We start from the raw sequence: 20,413 nt of genomic DNA, 5'->3' as shown, positions 1-20,413 counted from the left end.
CTATTCCAAAGGATATGCCTATTTGAAATTTACATCTAATGTTTTTTTAATGATCTTAAGTGGACAGTTATAGCATTTTTTTGCTGCTATGAAAAATGATTTTAAGAATATTTCCACGATGTGCATTCATCAGACAGCTTAAAATGTTGTTAATAAGCAATTAAACTATCATTGGTATTCAGATGCTGAATCCATTTGCTGAAGATACCCCCATCTTAATGTGTTAGAATGTGCATTATATTTCCCTCATTCTTATTCTAGGAACTATGCCAAAATTCTTTCTCCAAAGGGGAAAAATGTAAGAGGCATAAATATTGTCTTGAAACAGAATAAAACCTTTGCCGAGGCACAAAAACAATTCTGTAAAAATTGAGGCTAACTTTTTAATCTTTAGCAATTTGAACATCTACATTTAATCTTATTAAAATCATAATTACTTGTATTATAGTGAGATAGGATTTTTTGATAAAAGAAAAAATATGGAATTTTTGGTTTAAAAAAACCTACAATGGACACAGATATAAATAAGCAGTACTAGATTTTCATCACATAAATTATTTGAAAAATTCACATTCTCAGAAAATTTCTTCTATTTAAGTGTTATTCTCAATTGAATGTTCTACAATTATTCTTGTAATGGGAACATTTCATAGTATTATCATTTTCAGGGAGGAAAATCCCCACAAAATTCGGGTTTGAATGACTTAAAACGTAGTGTTAAATATTTGTCCATTTTAATCGTATCATAAAAAAGTCAGTCCCAGTATAATGAACCACTATTATTTATTTATTTCAAATGCAATTTATTAAAAATGCAGTCACTGGCTGAAGGCCTTTCGGAAAACACATGAAAACACAAAAGTACATGAATTAAATATATCAACAGCCCAACTCCTCATTAAAAACAATGGGTTGAAACAATGACACACCACAAAGCTATATTCTGTGTTTTATGTATATATAATTTAATGATGGTAGGTTGTTCACTATATGATCTCTACTGAGATTGATACAAGGATTTAGTTGGGTTCTGACTTCTCAATTTTTCTGACTTCTAAATTTTTCTTTTTTTAATTCTTAAAATTTTTAAGAATTTATATCTATTCAAGTAATGAAGTGACCGTTAGCTATGGAAAAGCTACTATGGGGCTTTTCTGGTACACAGAAAGGTCTTTTGGAACTTTATACGGGGCCAGATCCTGATCATTTAACAGTTCCCTTGGCTATTAACTAGTGTAATACTTGCTCTTCTTAACTGACTTTGAGTTCACTGTGCATTCTAACAGGATGAAAATACATGGCATCTACAGAAAGGGCCTAGTTTGTTAGTAAACAGTGTACGTTGAAGCCTCTTTGCTTTTCACTTAAGGCTTCATAGGACCCCATCTGCCCCAAATATCTTCTCTGCTGATTATGTATGACACTTTAATTGCCAAGTGTCGGCCTAAAAAAGTAAACACAGGGGAAACTGAAATAGGTGACTATGGATTGTAAATATCACACAGGACAGGAGGGAAGATGGTGGGCGAGCCTTTTCCATTAGCAAAAGCGTTCAGATGAATTCATCAAATTTATCAGACTGTCTGGCTTTCACACTGGAAAGCAACAATTAACATCCTGAGGGAGCTGAATAGGCAGATTTGAGCTGGAATGACACGCAGGTGAGGGAAGAACCTTTAGCACTGTGTTGGGGGCTTCTAGCAGAAAACAGTGGGAATAAAGGAAAAGCAAAAGGAAAGAAAAGTGTTCAAGAGTATCTCTTCCTGCTTCCCAGTTTTGCTCAAGGCTAGCTCGGATCTGTTGCCAGATTGGTCTACTCCCATAATATTTTTTACTTTCTTTAGGTAAGTAATGTCACGTTGGGACTTTCCTGGTGGTGCAGTGGATAAGAATCCGCCTGCCAATGCAGGGGACACAGGTTCAATCCCCGGTCCAGGAAGATCCCACGTGCCGTGGAGCAACAAAGCCTGTGCACCACAACTACTGAGCCTGTGCTCTAGAGCCCGCGAGCCACAACTACTGAAGACCCTGCGCCTAGAGCCCGTGCTCCGCAACAAGAGAAGGCACCACAGTGAGAAGCCCGCACACCGCAACGAAGAGTAGCCCCTGCTCGCCACAGCTAGAGAAAGTCCACGCGCAGCAACGAGGACCCAACGCAGGCAAAAAAAAAAAAATTAAATTTAAAAAGTCACATTATTATTCTTAAGAAACACTAATATTAACATATCTTTAAAACAATTTTGATGGCACCTGACAATTATTATCCAGTGATTATAGGTCACAAAAGCATTGTACTCAGACCGGCTGGGTCTATAAAGAGAAGCTGCTTCTATCTGAAAGGAGCAAAGAAAACTTAGTACTGGGCTGGCCAAAAGCTTCGTTCGGGGTCTTCCATTAAGACGTTACTGAAAACCCTGAACGAACCTTTTGGCCAACTGGATATTACTCCGAATGTTGCTTGTGATAAAGGGGATAACGAAATTGGATCCTGATTGAGAATAACAGAGCTCTCATTTAGAATCTCACCCCTCTCCAGGACCAGGCTCCCAGCTACTCTCCAATGGTACCTTTGACCGCTTGCCTCCTGGCTTACTCTGATATTCAACACCAAGACACCAACCTTGCTGTTCCCCAAACACAGCAAGCCTCAGGGCCTTTGCACGTGTTCATCCTCTTCATCTACTCTCCTCTCTGTGTGACTGGCTCCCTCCTTTCCTTCAGATCTCCATTCAAATGCCATTTATTAGTGACGCCCTCCTGGACCACTCCGGCACTCTCATCCCACTTATCCTGTTTTATTTTCTTCCAGAGCACACATTGGTACCTGTCATACTCTATATTTAATGTTTTATTTCCTTACTTCATGACTTTTTGTGCCAATTGATGATCATATTCCCAATGTTTATACAGTTACAAGTGCATAGACACTGTTTAGTAAAGATGTATTGAACCAAAGAATGGAAGATACCACCACCCTATTGTACAAGTCAGAAACCCGGGTGCATTTCACCTTTTATCCTCTTTTAAATGCCCATATTGAATCAATAACAAAGTCCCAATGACTGTACTTCTGAAAGAGTACTTTGCCTCTCTCCACTGTCACTTCCTAGATCAAAGCCCCATCACATCCTGACTGGATTAATATGACGGCTTTTAACTGGCAGTAACAGCTTCTAACTACCTACTTGAGGTCTGGCTTCAGTGCATTTGCTTTAATAATGCAGTTAAGTGATATCCCTAGAATACAAATCTGACCATCTAGTTCTTTGCTTAAAATTTTGCATTGTTTCTCATTTCCTTCAGATAAGACCCAAACACTTAACACGCTTGATTTTTTTTTTTTTTTTTTAATCTTCAGCCTCATCCTTCTCTGACCTCTTTGCTCATTCCAAGTATCTGATTAGAGACACTTCCTCCAAGAAGTCTTTACCAGTCTCCCTAAACTGCATTAGGTGCCCTAGCTAGGGATCATTCTAAACTACGTTTTCTTTCATGTTGAACTTATCATACTGTATTCTATTTGCTTGTTTAATTACACCATTGCTACTAATTTGGGCCATGAAGTCAAAGAGCATATGTGTCTTTTTCGTTACTGGGCCTCCAGGGCCTGCATCTCAGATGTCACCTTAATCTTGCATTGGACATTTTGGTGTAGTTACAAAAGTAAGGTTTGTTTGCCTGGGGTGTCTTGAATTGGTCAGCAGCGGTCTTGAAGTAGTTGATGACATCTGGATAATAAAATTATGTAGCTGTACATAGACTAGGCAAGCATGAACTCCTTCAGCAATTCTGTACTGAGGACTAACTACCTGCCAAGCACTCTTTTAGGTGCTGGAGAGAGTGGTGAACAAGATAGGTAAGGTCCCTGGTCTCCCAGATTACAGTAGTTAGGGAGACAGACAATGAACAAGTACATATATCAATAAACATGGTCATTTATGACAGCAAGAACTGTTATAAAGATACTAAAACAGGATGTGGTGGTACAGAGTACCTGAGAGGGGAGTGTTTTTACATAGAATAGACAAGAAAGGCTTTTCCTCTGCAATGCAAGAATGAATTTTGATGTGAGTAACAATATGGACCCACATATGCAAGGAAGAAGAGGTTTCCTGGAAAAGGCCCTTTGGTGGCGTAATTTTGGAGTGTTTCAGGGACAGAAAAAGTGGTGTGATTGGAATGTCGAGACTTGAGGCAAGGGGCCAGATTATATGCACCTCTAGAGCCATTGTGAGTGAGGGTAATCTTATTTTAAGTTGAATGGGAAACCATTAGAGCATAGCCACCACTTACAAGACCGAAGTTCATCTACACAGAGCCCGGTGTATCTCAAAACCAACACAGGGATTCACGCAGCACGCATACTTCACACTACTTCGGTTCAGGTAACTCACAAATCACTATAATCAGGAGGCTAGTGAAAACACTGCACTCTCCACCTCCCTTCTCTTCCTTTCTTTCTTTTTACTGGTAAGCTCCAAAATAACTAGCCCTGGGGGGAGATAAAGTGATGAATGACCTCATTCAGCTCAAAGAAACAACAACAACAAAAAATCCCCAACTGAATGGTTCACTGCAAACAAGCAAAATGGTCATTGTTTAGTGGATGAGGCTTCCTCTCTTTAGTATCCAGGCAATGACTGATGATTTTCCTGAAAAGCTCCCACTTTTAAAAGAATGAATAAGCCCCAAAGGCCTCAGAGAGATAAGTATTACTTTCCTCCTGGTAGCTCAGCTAGTGACTGAGAGGGAAAAAGAAACTGGACAATATTTCAAAGCCAAGACCTCTATAGGTAATAGTAGATACCGCACTTCTATATTTCTAAATTGTTTGATACCCAAACATGATTTTTGTTTGTTTGTTTTTTACGGCATTCTACGTATTTTCTGCCTTATCGCAAACTCACTCATCTGAAGTGGGTTTCCCTGAGTATGTTTCTGGGTGCCCTCACATGAGCGTAACTGGATTTCCTGTGCTTCAGAGAGGAAAGCCATCTCCGGGACCCGGCACAATGCTCAGACTCCTGGGAAACTGGATGATCAGTGGTCCTACTGCACAAATAGGTGTTGTACCATACTTAGTATTTATTTGCATAGTTTTATTTTCTAGGGACAACTTTCAAACAACAGTAACAACAACAAACTACTCCAAAATAATTGCTTGCCTTTTTGAAGCAAAATAGCCCACTGATGGCTAATGGAAGGTTCAATGCATTCCTTTCATTCTCTCCTCTCTATAAGGAAAAATGTCAGGGGTTAATATATTTGTGCCCCACTGGGAATTAAAGAGGAAACACAGTACTTAGCGTTTGTAATGAGGCCACACATTAATGTAGGAAGGTCATGCCAGGTCACATATAATAGATGTGGCAACATCATTTTCCAAGTAGCCAAAGGGGACTCAACTCAGTGATGGCATGGCTTTGAGAAATATTTACTTTTGATGTGAAAGGCAACAGAGCTAGAGCATTCTGGTTGATGGAAGCCATAAATAAGATTTTCCCACAAAGGAGCAGAAAGCGAAAATGCTCTTCTCACAAACTGTCACCTCGAAGTTCAAGGACTGGGGTGAAGGGATGGCAGGGTTTTGTGATGGCGGCGGAATACAATGCCGAGGTTTCACGCACTGAAATCGGTTTTAGTTCGTGCGAGAAATTATCAGATAAAATGACCCAAACATTGGTACTAGAGATATTTTTTTTTAAGTTATAGAGAGGCAAAATACCTAAATGGAGCATACTTCCACATATTTTAATTAATCAGCTAAAAATTAACATGGGCTATTTATAATATTAATCTTGTTAACAACCTCAGTTCTTATGGATTCCAAATATATTTTGGAAAAAAACAACTTGATTTGAAATTTTTAAAGGTAACAGATGTAAATAAGCACCTTCAACACTCAGGATAAAAACTGAATATATTGCATTTAAAGAAATAACCATTAATATAAATTAGAATTTGTACGCGAATCTTTACGGTGTTTCACACCTTGCAAAAACCCTTTACTACACACACTGTATTATAAGATGAAAATCCTAGCAAATAAATATAGCATATTAACTATTTAAAGAAAGTAGGGCTAACCTAAAAAGGTAATTCACAAAAGAAGACGTAAATGGCCACTAAATATACACAACAGGTTAAATACCCTCAGTGAGCAAAGAAATGGGGGAAGGAATTGTATCAAGCCTTTTTCTTTTTAATAATAAATTGTAAAGATTAAGAAGAACCACTCGCTGTTATACTGACGTTGCCAGGAATCTAAAAATTTCTCAGGAGTGTGATAATTTACAACACTGCTTATGGGCATTTGCATTATTAATTGCCTTTCTGGAGGGAAATTTGCCAATATATACTAAGTAATTAATCTTAAAGAAATAACTATAAAGAAATGCAAAACATTGGCACAAAGATATAGCAAAATACTGTTTTTAGTAGTGAACTTTTGGAAACAAAGTATCCCACAAGAAAGGATTAATTTAGATACTGATGTTATATTTGTAGTAACAAAATACAACACAGCCATTAAATGCAATACTATATTTTGATGGACGTGGGTGTAAACATTTTCATTCTCAATCCCAATGTTTCCCTCCAGGAAATTTAGTTAGCTGACACTCCTGATTCCTCTTCATCTTGTCACATTTCCTTATCATCAAGAAACAGCTGACTTTGATCAATAGGAAAAGGGTATAAAGAATGCTGCCTTTTCCCCTTGGGAATGAGTTTTCCTGCAGGTAGCATTAGCTCTCCTTTACTCCTCTAGTATTTAAAATTGTCTGGACAGGAGTGTTGCAGAGGAAGACCTACATCAGATCAGGACCATCTGTTCCTGGATGGATAAGCTGCTTAACTTGGGGTTCAGTATTAATATGGCCCTTTGACGGCATTTATAAGTCACATTTGCCAACCTAGTCTTCATCATACTAAAGATGAAATTCTGGCCCCATTCCACCCACACTTTTGTCTTACATCACAGATGGTTAGAACTCTGGCAAGAAAGAGAATTGCCCTCACCCCACCCCTGTCAACACAAGAGGATAACAGAAGGATGTTTTAACTCATACAAGTGTTCACAATGCACTAAGTTAAAAAAAAAAAAAAAAAAAGATACAAAAAACATAGAATAAAAGGCTTTAGGCAAAACTTTTTTTAACATCTTTATTGGAGTATAATTGCTTTACAGTGTTGTGTTAGTTTCTGCTTTATAACAAAGTGAACCAGCTATACATATACATATATCACCATATCTCTTCCCTCTTGCATCTCCCTCCCTCCCACCCCTCTAGGTGGTCACAAAGCACCGAGCTGATCTCCCTATGCTATGCGGCTGCTTCCCACTAGCTATCTATTTTACATTTGGTAGTGTATATATGTCCATGCCACTCTCTCACTTTGTCACAGCTTACCCTTCCCCCTCCCCATATACTCAAGTACATGCTCTAGTAGGTCTGTATCTTTATTCCTGTCTTACCCCTAAGCTCTTCATGACTTTTTTTTTTTTTTTTTAGATTCCATATATATGTGTTAGCATACAGTATTTGTCTTTCTCTTTCTGACTAACTTCACTCTGTATGACAGGCTCTAGGTCCATCCACCTCACTACAAATAACTCAATTCCATTTCTTTTTATGGCTGAGTAATATTCCATTGTATATATGTGCCACATCTTCTTTATCCATTTATCTGTCAATGGACACTTAGGTTGCTTCCATCTCCTGGCTATTGTACATAGAGCTGCAATGAACATTGTGGTACATGTCTCTTTTTGAATTATGGTTTTCTCAGGGTATGTGCCCAGTAGTGGGATTGCTGGGTCCTATGGTAATTCTATTTGTAGTTTTTTAAGAAACCTCCATACTGTTCTCCATAGTGGCTGTACCAATTTACATTCCCACCAGCAGTGCAAGAGGGTTCCCTTTTCTCCACACCCTCTCCAGCATTTATTGTTTGCAGATTTTTTGATGATGGGTCAGAATAGGCAAAATATTTTAACAATACTTTTCTCTGCTTATAGATTGATGAGTGCTTCACATTTAACTTCCTGTATTTTAGTTTGTAGTTTTTTCCAAGTTTTCTGCAATTTGTTTGTGTTATTTTTCTATTTAGATTCAAAATGTTACTTTGGTGAGTTTTTGCAGAATTCAGGAATCTCCTTCTCAAGAGGTTATTACACATGAGAAGAGAAACTTGTTTTTGTGAGATGACAGCCCTGATTCTATATGAAGACAAGGTAACAAGTTACACGAACTCTCTAGTCCATCCATCCCAGAACTAGGACCAGTCACCACATATTTGATGACCTGTTGGTGAGAAGGATATCATTACTGGATTTTTATTTATTTTTTTATTTATTTTTGGCTACATTGGGTCTTTGTTGCTGTGCACAGCCTTTCTCTAGTTGTGGCGAGCAGGGGCTACTCTTCGTTGCTGTGCGTGGGATTCTCATTGCAGTGGCCCCTCTTGTTGCGAAGTACAGGCTCTAGGCGCACGGGCTTCAACAGTTGTGGCTCATGGGCTCAGCAGTTGTGGCTCGCGGGCTCTAGAGCGCAGGCTCAGTAGTTGTGGCTCACGGGCTTAGTTGCTCCACAGCAGTTAGGATCTTCCCGGACCAGGGCTTGAACCGTGTCCCCTGCATTGGCAGGCGGATTCTTAACCACTGCCAGGGATGTCCACATTACTGGATTTTTAAATTGCTTTCCCTGACAATTTTACCACAGGAAAACTGAACACCTATGTGAACTTTTAATTTTTTAATCTATTCAATATCTGACCAGAACTGTGGGATACGATGGCTTTGTGGCCAGATTTATCCAAGGTCTCTTCCCTTTGCATATTTAACTATTCAGAAGTTCAGTGGAATTCTTCAGATTTGTGTTAAAAGGCAGACATTCCTCTCCAAAAAGCGATTCTTTAGAAATACATTTTGTTCATTAGTGACTTGACAAGACTGAATTTTAGCATATTTTCTTTCATGAATGTATCTGTGAAACTTTATGGCCTGGTCATAACTCCATAGTAGAAAATCCTAAGCAACTCCCCATGAAGAGTTTTTCCCTATTCTGCTCAAGCTAGCCCAGTTCTGTCTGGTAATAAACTCTCGGAAATTTGTAAATGTGCACAGAACAAATTTAAATTTCAGTAACCCCGGGTACACACATGTCAAAAACAAATTATAAGCATGTAAGAGCATAATTAGCAAAGTTTAAAAACAACACACGTAAAATGCTTTACGCTTTCAAACAACTGCCATAGTTTATGATGTAGTCAAACCAATTACACAATTTGTCGAAGACGTTTTCCACTTGCTGCTGCATGATTTCAGAAATGACGTTCGTAATCCTAGTCCTATGCTCTTCCCACATGTTTAGCTGTGAGGAATGAAGAGCAATTTAACGTGCTTGTTCGCATAATATTCTTGTCCATAGAAATTGGGATTTAAACTTTAAAAGACTTAAATATATTGAGTGGTAATGTTTACAACTGAAATAGACTCTTAGGAGGCTTCTTCTTGGAATCATAGAGTTTTATATTTGTAGCCGGTATCTGGTCTCTTAACATGCTCCTGACGGAGAGATGATACCTTTTTGGCCTATGTTATATACGAGCACTACCAATGCATAGGCACGCAGATGTACATTTACTAAGAAACTTTGGCAATTAGATGAGTCTCTCTCCCTTCAACAAAGTAGGTTTCTGAGCTAAAGCACTGAGCATAGAACAGCTCCAGAGCACAAGTCCAGGGGGACCCACTGACAAACTATGAGGTGGATGGTATCCCCACAGCATCATTCCTGTCTCTTCTCTAGGTCTACCAGATGTCAGACGTAGCCCCAAAGGGCAGAAAGCTTATAGTTCAAAACTAGCACAGCCCAAGGCCAGAAGAGCAAACTATGGTGGTAAAGGGAATCGTATATATCTTAAGGGGTCTTGGTATATTAAAGAGTGATTGAAAGTCCCACCCTTCCTGACAGCATTATAAGCTCAGATCTAATTTGAAATAGAATTATCAGTAGACGTGCACAGCATTAAATAATGCACATGGTCAGAAGAAGCGAAGACAAGAGGGAAAAAGAGAACTGAGCGCGTTACTCTAGTTGATTACGGTTTCAGGCAGTGTACACTTTGTTCTTCTAACAACAGCCTTATGGCAACTTTATATAAATAAAGGTTTTGTGGCTTAAGTACAATGGAAATAGCAAAGTTATCAAGTAATGTAAAGAAAGAAAATGTGAAGGAGGGAAGGGAGGGAGGAAGGGGACAACAAATGGAGTAAAACAAATTCTATCCCTATGCCAGCAAGCCGGTAGGTTTACCTGGCATTAATGTGAGCCCAGGTTGGCTGAAGGAGTTAAGTCCTGTCTTTTCCTTATTCTTTTCAATTCCAGGAACTGAAAAAAATTGGAACTTCCCAAAATGATGCAAATGATGCTTCCTGCTAATGGGAATATGCTCATTTGTTTAATTTTCCTTTGTTGAAATACTCTTAAGACATTTATTTCAATATACAATTAATAGCAGATAGCAAGGGAAGAAACAGTAACTCTCACTTTATTTTTGCATTAGATTTTGCCATGGGGCTTGACGTTTGAGGTTAAAAGAGCAATAAAAGACAAGGACTATCATTCATTCCTGCTGAAAACAAGGCTAGTTGGGGATCAAAGTCTGGAAAATGAAAAAGACTGCGTGATTAATTTATATATTAGGCTCAGTATTTTCTAAAGGGCATTAAAGTGCTCAGCACCTTCACAGTATCTCCCTTTTTTATATCTAAATCCATGCAGGTAGATTTTTCTTAAGAAAATTTAGCTCCCCGAGAAACAGATGGAGATGGTGTAATTCCCTCTATCTGCACTTTCCCCAGGTTGTTAATGACAAATGCATTATATTTATTTATTACAAACAGATTAAAGGTGTTGGTATGGTTCAATTCACAGCAATCTCATACTTTTAACATGTACTGGGAACTGGGCTTCTTCCCAGTGCTGACAATGCACACGACTGCTTTCAGGGAGGCTATATCCCTCAAGAACACTTTTCTTTATGTTTATGACTTTAAAGAGTGAACGTACCATCTGCTCTTTGCTCATGGTTGTTTAAATTGTTTGGAACCTGAGGTCATGATGAGAATAACTATGGCGTACTTCCACACAGTTAATTCCATCTGTAAATAATTAGCTCTGCAGCTCTTTCTTTTAGCCTTGCAATGGATAACAATGAACCCAAAATGACCTGTAGAAGCAACACATTTCCCAGGACAGACCTCTCCAAGTGGTCTGCTGTAGCAACAGAAAAGCAGTTTTTCTTTTATACCTCAGTGTCATAAATACACATACACCACACAAATAAAATATGATTAATTTATAGCACATAATGTTAGATAAATACTTGCATTTACAGACATTCTATTTAATCTTTCTTCTGAAACAGTTTAAGACAGGGGACAGACACAGGTCAAAAGGTACATTATGCAGACATGATAATAATTAGTCTATGGCTGCAGATTCATTCCATAAACAATAAAACTATTTAAAATATAGTTTCATAGGAGCTATGCAGGCTGTAACATTCTCCTTAATAGCTAAACAATGGAAATGGGCAATAACAGAAACAGAGAAATATGCAGAATATCAAAAACTAAATGCACTGTAATTGGTTTTAACCTAAGGTCTATAAATATCCTGAAATTATATGCCACAATGTGGGATTTCCATGTATTTGTACATTTTCTGAGAAAGGATCCATCTGTTCGTTTTATCAGCTTGCCAAAGGTCTAGGATCTCTAAGAGTGTATAAATTATTTCATCACCATGTATTTTAATAAAATATTGTATTTAATTATTCAATTCTTTTAAAGTTTGTTTAAAATGAAACACTGTTTAAATACACCAGGTACATGGAGACTAGATTCAGAAAACATCTGTCTTTTTTAAAAAGGATGGTAAACTGCAGGGGAACGCAGGGAATTTAATAAAGAGAGATTGTTTTAAGTGTTCAAACTGTTAGAAAAATAGACTAAATGAAGCCAAAGCTGAACGTTTGTTCTGCTTGAGAAATGGGCATCGACTTCATAACTACGGTGCAGTAGAATTTCATTCATTCATTCATTCATTCATTCATTCATTCATTTATTTATTTATTTATTTAAAAGAACAACAGGTTTGATTATATCATGTTGCTTTTGAAGCATTCCTGCACAGGTATTAGGTTGACAACTCTATTTGGCATCATCGTATATACAAATTACTGCACAAGTTAAGAGGTTGAAATGGAGTGGCTTATCTCCCCTTGTTTCCAACACTTTGTTTTTGTGGATGTTAAGCTTACTTCAGGCCCATCAGTGAAATGAGTGTGTTGCCATGTTCATATTCCTGATATTTTCACATTTGACAAGTTCTCTTTGTATTAACAGGGAGAAAACTATACCATATCTCTGGACTCAGAGGGGAGATGTTTCTTATATAACCATAACTATATTTTAAGAGAAACAGATTTAAGCATTTGTAGACAACAAACTTACCTGAGGGCTTAATGGGGGAACAGGATGAGGGTGGGGTATTGTATAACTGTTATGGCTTCACGCTTCCTGACAAATATAAAAACAAATACCTTGCCTGTATTCAAGGTAACTGTATCAGATGTTTCAGTGAGAAAAACTGTTAACAGAGAACAGTTTCGGTATCCACCTTAAGAAACACATTCTTGCCTGGCTCTGAGGCCCTCCTGTTTGCCAGCTCAGACACGGGGAGGCCTTGCTTCTTCGTTGAAGCACCTAAGACATTTTAGTGTAATTATAGGACTCTTTTCTCTCCTTTAATATTGTCTGTCCCAGTAAATCTTATTTAAGGAAGTAATTTGAGCACTTTAACCCAGCTGGCTTTTCTATATAGTCTAATACAGAAGTGACTTGGAACTTGCTCACAATGACCTAAGAAGCAGCAGTCTGAGGATAGGATGAACCCCAAATTTAAAAGAGAATGTTTTCACACAGAGATTTAAGTAGACATCTGTATCACAAAATAATATGGACCTTAAGTTTATTCTATTCTAATTCTTGTTCACAATGTTATTTCATACCACGTGTGACTTTGGGCAACCGACAGTTACATTGCGTAGAATTGCGTAGAGTCTAGTGGTTACTTTAAATTTCTTGAGTTTGAGGGTTTTCCAGAACATGTTTCATGTACAATGCCCCACAGGCCTGGGCTGGGCAGTGGAATATAAAATGAAGAAAACAGGTCACAAGCAGAAAGGATATCGCTCTGTCTTATATATTAGTCTTCCCTGTAAGCTTCCCCTCGATTAAAGAGTTTCACAACTGTAATTTTCTTTTAAACATTGCTTTGTTCCAATTCTTTATATAGATGAGGGCTAAAGAGGCCACATAATATGCCCAAACTCATATTACTAGGTAATGGAGAACTTTTTCCCCATTCCAAATCAGTTACCATTGAGTTCAATGTCCTAATTTATCTTTTTGGCACTGAAAAGTTTTGTAAGTTCAAATTTATTCACTACTTAACTAAAATACTGGATAAGGAATTAACATCTTGTAATTCTAGTAACCTGTATCTATTACTGTACTCGTCAAGTACAAACTTTTTTTTAATGTTTGTCAAAAATTGTTTTATACATTTTATAACTTTATAATTGGTTACTGGAAAGTTAAAATAAAATTAAGTAAATTAACCAAGCAACATAGTGAACCAGGAGGGAAGGGAGCAGGGCACAACCTTTAAAAGAATGACATAGCCCAAGGACACGACATAAACTGATTAGAACCAAATGGGTCCAAGATGGCAGGCAAGTCTGACTTCCACTAGACCCTGAGCCTCAGTATACGCTCATTTAAACACATCAGCAAGCCAAATGACATGCCCACCGGCGCCAGGACAGTTCCAAGGCCAAGCACAAAGGTCAAAACGCAGGTGGTAGCCCAATTCCTGGAAATCACCACTCCTTCCCCAAAATAGCTGGAATACTCTTCCCACTCATTAGCCTATAAAATTACCCAGCCCTATAAAAGCTGACAACCCCATACCCTGCGGCGGCTCTCGCCTTCTGAGATGGCCCACACTCTGTCTGTGGGGTGTGTTTCTCTCTAAATAAATCCATTTCTTACCCATCACTTTGTCTCTCACGGAATTCTTTCTGTGACAAGGCATCAAGAACCTGAGCTTCATTATTCATTAAGTCCTGAGACCAGGTGTGTGATCTCAGTTAAAAGAACGTGGGTTCGAGTCCCAGCCTGAGTTACACAGTTTCAATGACGCATGGGTCACTTTCACGCATGGGTTAACATCAACTTACTAGTTATTACACGATCAATTTCAGCACAATCGAATGGCTCCAACACTCAGCACAATGACAAAGACTCTCTCCCTGACCAAACTTTAGTCAGGGTCCTCTTAACCCTGAAGGGTTAATCCTCAACTAGGCCTCAACTTTTGAACTTCCAGGTCTGTCTTTGCGTGACCTAATTTTAGCAAAAAATCTGCTAAATTAGTATAGACAGAATCCCCTACTCTAGATGATATCTGATCACATTTCGCACCCCTCACTATCTCTCAGGTGACGCCTGGTCACCCTTGACCTGCCTTCAGCAAGAATCCTATCAAATCGATTTAATCAGAATATACCCTTGATGTTTCTCCCTGGCTATAAATCCCCACCTGTGCTTGTTGAGCATGAGTCTATGCTGTCTTTATTCCCCTACAGCAGCAGTTCCTGCATAAAAAAATCTGGTTTTGCCCCTTTACTGCCAAGCTCTGGGTTTCTTTAACATGCATCGTTACCAGACGAGGTTTTCTGTTGTTGTTGTTTTTTTTTTACCTCTTACGTATGTAGGATTAATGAATAAAGATATTATTTTTGTGGTTTGCTTTTGAAAGTTTCATATATGTGGTACCAGGACATATGTATCATTAGACCCTCTTACAGAACTTGTCATTTTCCTTCAGAGAATTTACAACATTTTGTAAATATACTTACTTAAGTACTTATTTGATGAACGTGACCAGAGTAAAAGATTTTTGAAAGCAGTGACCATATGTATTTTGCTCATCAATTATTACATATCGAAGGTATTCTGACTAAAAGGACTGCTTCAGAATAGAATGAGACATGGATCACTTGAACTCAAACTCAGAAAAGCTTCATAGTAATATTTGGGAAAAAAATATTTTTTAAGATCGTGGCATTTTTCCTTCAAAGCATTCATTTATCACCCATCCTGTGCACTGACATTTTATTAAGTCATACGGAGGCCAAACTAAAAGACACGTTTTTCTGCTTTCAAGTAGATAGAACTTTCCAAGAACATTTGGAAATTCTTCTTAGAAACCAACATATTTAGCAGACTTCACTTCAAAAGTAATGTCCTCAGGTACTATAGGCTCAAGGATATATTGTGCAACATGGGGAATATAGCCAATATTTTGTAATAACTAAATGGGAAGTAATCTTTAAAAATTTCATAAAAATTTAAAAAATAATAAAAATCAATAAATTTTTTAAAATCTCTACCAGAAGCAATAGCTCACTGTGTAACCTTAGGCAAATTACTTAATTATATTGCCATTAATCACTCCTGTTTTCCCACCTACAAAATGTTAATAAAAAGAGTAAGTGTATCATTACAGAATGCAGCTACTATATGTGTTGTGTGTACCCCAGATGTGTATCTATATTTTACCTCATGTTGATTTTAAAATATCTGATGAAAAAATTAATAAATCTGAATATGCCCAGTGTTGCCTTGCATATAAAAAAAGGTAAAATCTCGTTATTATCTATTGAATCTGTTGTAACCCAGGTCTTGTCATAAGGCAGCCTGCAGTACGTGCTTAAAAAGTGACTCATAATAAATTACAAATCTTAATCAGTAACTTCAAAAGGATTCCTACATAGTTGCTCACTTCATTAACTGCCTTTACTTTCCAAGATTTTGGTAACTAAACATCAATGTTACTTTTATGGATATCTGCCTGTACATGACAGAAAGCCTTCCAAATACAACGATGATCCATCTGCCCTAAAGCAGGAACTCGATTCAAGATAATGGCCTATGTAGACGTGAAATTGGACATGTATGCAGAACGGCAAGAAATCAAAGATATATTAACGAGAATGCTTATAATTACATTTATGTGTTTTCCCTATAATAAACTTTTGAAATGAAAATGCACATGTGATTTGTCCATATGCTTAATGAAGGGGAAAATTCAATCTAATTACATTCCGGATGAATATTTACTCCTAATGCAGTATTCTTTTAGTTTTGCAATATTTTACTTTAAAGGCTAGCTTTAGTAATAAGCAAAACATATTAAACCAGGAAAAAGCAGTTTTCTCGAAAGCCAAGAAAATGATTTTTTCTTCCATTATACATTAAAATTATTCAAACAAAAATATATTTGAAACCTAAGGTTTACTTATGTAAAACTATACAAATATATTCATGAACTTCTACATATTCTCTTATAGAGATCACTTAGAAATAATAATCTTTCAGACTTGCCTGGTGGTGCAGCAGTTAAGAATCCGCCTGCCAATGCAGGAGACACGGGTTCGAGCCCTGGTCCGGGAAGATCCCACATGCTGCGGAGCAACTAAGCCCATGCACCACAACTACTAAGCCTGTGCTCTAGAGCCCACGAGCCACAACTACTAAGCCAGCATGCCACAACTACTGAGCCCACGTGCCCAGAGGCCGTGCTCCGCAACAAGAGAAGCCACCGCAATGAGAAGCCCGCGCACTGCAATGAAATGTAGCACCACTCGCAGCAACTAGAGAAAGCCCGCGTACTGCAACGAAGACCCAACGTGGCCTAAAATAAATAAAATTTTTTAAAAATTCTAAAAAAGAAATAATCTTTCATGTTAAAATTAAATGATATATACTTTGAATATTTTTAAAATAGCAAGCTATAATAGAAGTATATTCACCTATTTGATTTTGGTCTTTTTATTCTTTATCACTTAAGTTATTATAAAGGGTGATAAATACTTTGTTTTCATAGAATCTAATTATAAATTATATTTTGTTAGATTGCTATTCATGTGAGGAATTTAATAATCTTGTCAAACTTTTATTTTCCATCTAAATTAAAGTCATTTCTTCTACCTACTCATTAGTCTTCAAATCCTCTAACTACCAAAAAAAATACGTGTTTGGATAAAAAACAGACATTATACGCATCTGGGATACAGGTAAACATATTTCTCTATAAAATTTAAATCTGATCAGGAATTTATTTTTAACCCCATATGAAGACAAATCACACATGCACAGCTGGCTTGCATATCAATTGTGAGTCATTTTCCTCTCTGCCATATGCTATCTTTTTGAGGCAATATTGATGTGATAATAGAGGGGAAAGTAACAAGGGATCGAATCCAGTTAGAATAGACAACTGCTGCTCCCAATTGCTTTCAGAGTATCGTTTTTCTTTTCTCATTTTTAATTTTGAGGAGAAAACAAAAGGGAAGGGGTTGGGTAGGAAAAAATGATATTTGAGGGTAAAACTCTTTACGAAGAAACAAAACACAAACTTTATGAAAGGCAAGGGGTTCTCTGATGCCCTGCACTTATTGGAGGACGGCAGCCCAGTCAACTTCTGTCTGCAGAAGGGTGCTTTGTACGAGTATAGTAAATCAAAATGGCAGTGGTCTGGGCTACGAACTGGCTGTGCTCCACCAAATTATTTTACTTTGAAGTCCTCTCAATCGGATGGGATTAGCAGGTGGGGCCTTTGGAAGATAATTAGGTTTAGACAAGATCATGAGGGTGCAGCCTCCATGATGGGAGTGGTGCACTTAAAAGAAAAGGAAAAGATACCAGAGACTTCTTCTCTCCACCATATGAGGACACAGCAAGAAGGCAGACATCTGCAAGCCAAGAAGAGGGCCCTCACCCAGAACCAAATCTCCTGGCACCTTTGATCTTGGACTTCCCAACCTCCAGAACTGTAAGTATTAAAGTCTGTTGTTCAAGTCACCCAGACTATGGTATTTTGTTGTCTGAGCTAAGACAGTTTGCTATTTCTGTTTCAAGTCTACCAGAAACAGGAAGTCGCTATTGGCAGCTAAATACTTACTTGTGGCACTTGCTAGGAATCCGATAAAGGGGAGTTTTGAAATCATAGTTGTTATTCTTATTGCCCTTTCTAGGACTGTCCCATTACCACAGTTTCTCCCCGGGTTTGTTTCCCAAATGGCTGAGCAGCAACTTTTGTTATCTTAGCATCTTCTTAATCAGGCAGCCCCTAGCTCAATGGATTAAAAACAAAAGCAAAAGCAAAAAAAAAAAATCCTTTTTTATACACAGGAATAAGAATAAAAATAACTGCCATTAGCACTTACATAACACTTACTATGAGTCAGAGATTTTATACTAACTCATTGTACCCTAACTCATTTAATGCTTAAAAACCACCTTTTGAATTAGATAATATTATTGTCCCCATTTTACAGATAAGGAATAGAAGCATAAAAAGGACACACAACTAGGAAGTGTTAAGTCCAGGACTGTAATCTGAACAATCAAGGTTCCTTGCTTTTTAACTGACTCACATTTAGTTTCTAAAGTATATAAAGGATAAAAATTTCAAGTTTAAAAATACAAAAATTTAAGTATTTAAAGGATAAAAATACTTGTTTATTGCTATTAGAACCAGCTGTATACATTTATAAATAACTCTTAGCATGGAACTTTCTAATCTCATCTTTCATTAGATTTTAGAAAGTATTTTTAAAAGTAGAGAAATTAGAAAATAAAGGATAAAAAATAAAAATAAAATCGACTATACTTCCCTCCTCTGATTACCATTCCAGCTTTTCTTATAGTTATTTTTCTAATAATAGAATTATATTTTTCAAAATTTGGGCCAAATGTTATTTACTTAAAACATGCAGGTGACATGATTTTTCTAGTTTCATACAAAAAGCTTCCTATGAGTAAGCCCTGGCCTCCTTTCTGTCATTAAAAGCAATTTAAGGCAGATAATCTCATGCTGTAATTATTCAGTACATGACTTTTTGATGTATTAACTTCTAAGCTGGAGATATAAGAATAAACTCATATTAATGAACTAGTAACTTTCCTTTTGGTAGTTTGTGTATGGGCAGGAGAGTTAGTGCCTAATCTACTTATCCTAATTTTGTATTTCATTTAGGTCTATACTGTCAAGTTGCCAGATAAATTACAGGATGCCCAATTAAATTTGAATTACAGATAAACAACAAATAGTTTTTTAGTATAACCATGTCCAAGGTAATATATATTTTTATTTGCAAAATCTGGCAACCCTATGTGTACTCTACTGTTTAACACTGCACCTGTGAATTGTCTTTGTGCCTGTCTGATTTGGATGCCAGGATTTTTATTCTGAAAGGTTCTATGATGCAATAATATTAGCATTTTGAAAAATGGCCAAAGTGCCTAGGAACTGAGCTTCAAATTAAGATCTGATCAAAAATCAGTGTAATATTGTTTGATATAAAGTTGGAAATGAAAATGCAGAGTAAGATAAAATTATGAAAATCATGGAGTTTGATAATTACTCTGAGTCCAGCAGCCAGTATAATAAATAAATAAAATATATGGGCACAGAGCATGAAAGCATGTGAAGTACAAGGAGTAAAGTTACAGTGAATCCATGGGAAGCCCCTCCACCTCCAGCCCTCCTGGCACACGCGCACACACACACACACACACACACAGAGACACACACACACACAGACACACACACACACACACACGCTGACTGGATTTAGTTTCCTTTTGTCCATCCTTCTCCACCTCTGGCCACTGCCTGTGGAAACTGCTACTGCTAAGGCTTTCTTAAGATGTGTTAAAGACCATCAACACATCAACATTTAATTGAAATTTTCTCCCAGAAACAATGATAAAAATCACTGGGGAAAAAAAAAATACCATTTTACGTTGAATGCACTATTTGTAACAGATTTTTCTATGGGCAAGGCTTTCCAGAAACTTGTGAATAGAGAAAGATGACCCAGTGATTGAGGGTAGGATCAGATTGTTCAGTTAGACCATATTTAATAGTATTTTCACACTTATTAATTGAGGCATAGAAATTTTAGACAATCATGCTTAGGGATATTACGTATAACCTATTTTCTACTTAAAATAGCTTCCAGAGATGTCAAATTTAGGAACAATGCATTTTTTTCAATTTTGTTCTTTTTTTTCTCAACAAAGGAGGCCCCATTTCATAGCTATTAAACAAATGCTAATTCACTTTTTTCCCAAATGCCTTGGCTTCTGTTAACTCCCTGAACCTGGCATATATGTTGTTCCCTCCTCAAAGAGGTTTTTTTTTTTTTTAACATCTTTATTGGAGTATAATTGCTTTACAATGGTGTGTTAGTTTCTGCTTTATAACAA

The sequence above is a fragment of the Monodon monoceros genome, unplaced genomic scaffold (assembly GCF_005190385.1).
Source record: "Monodon monoceros isolate NGI ecotype Baffin Bay Population unplaced genomic scaffold, NGI_Narwhal_1 Super_Scaffold_17, whole genome shotgun sequence".
In the NCBI taxonomy this organism is placed as follows: Eukaryota; Metazoa; Chordata; class Mammalia; order Artiodactyla; family Monodontidae; genus Monodon; species Monodon monoceros.
Note: the sequence above shows the minus strand (reverse complement) of the source record.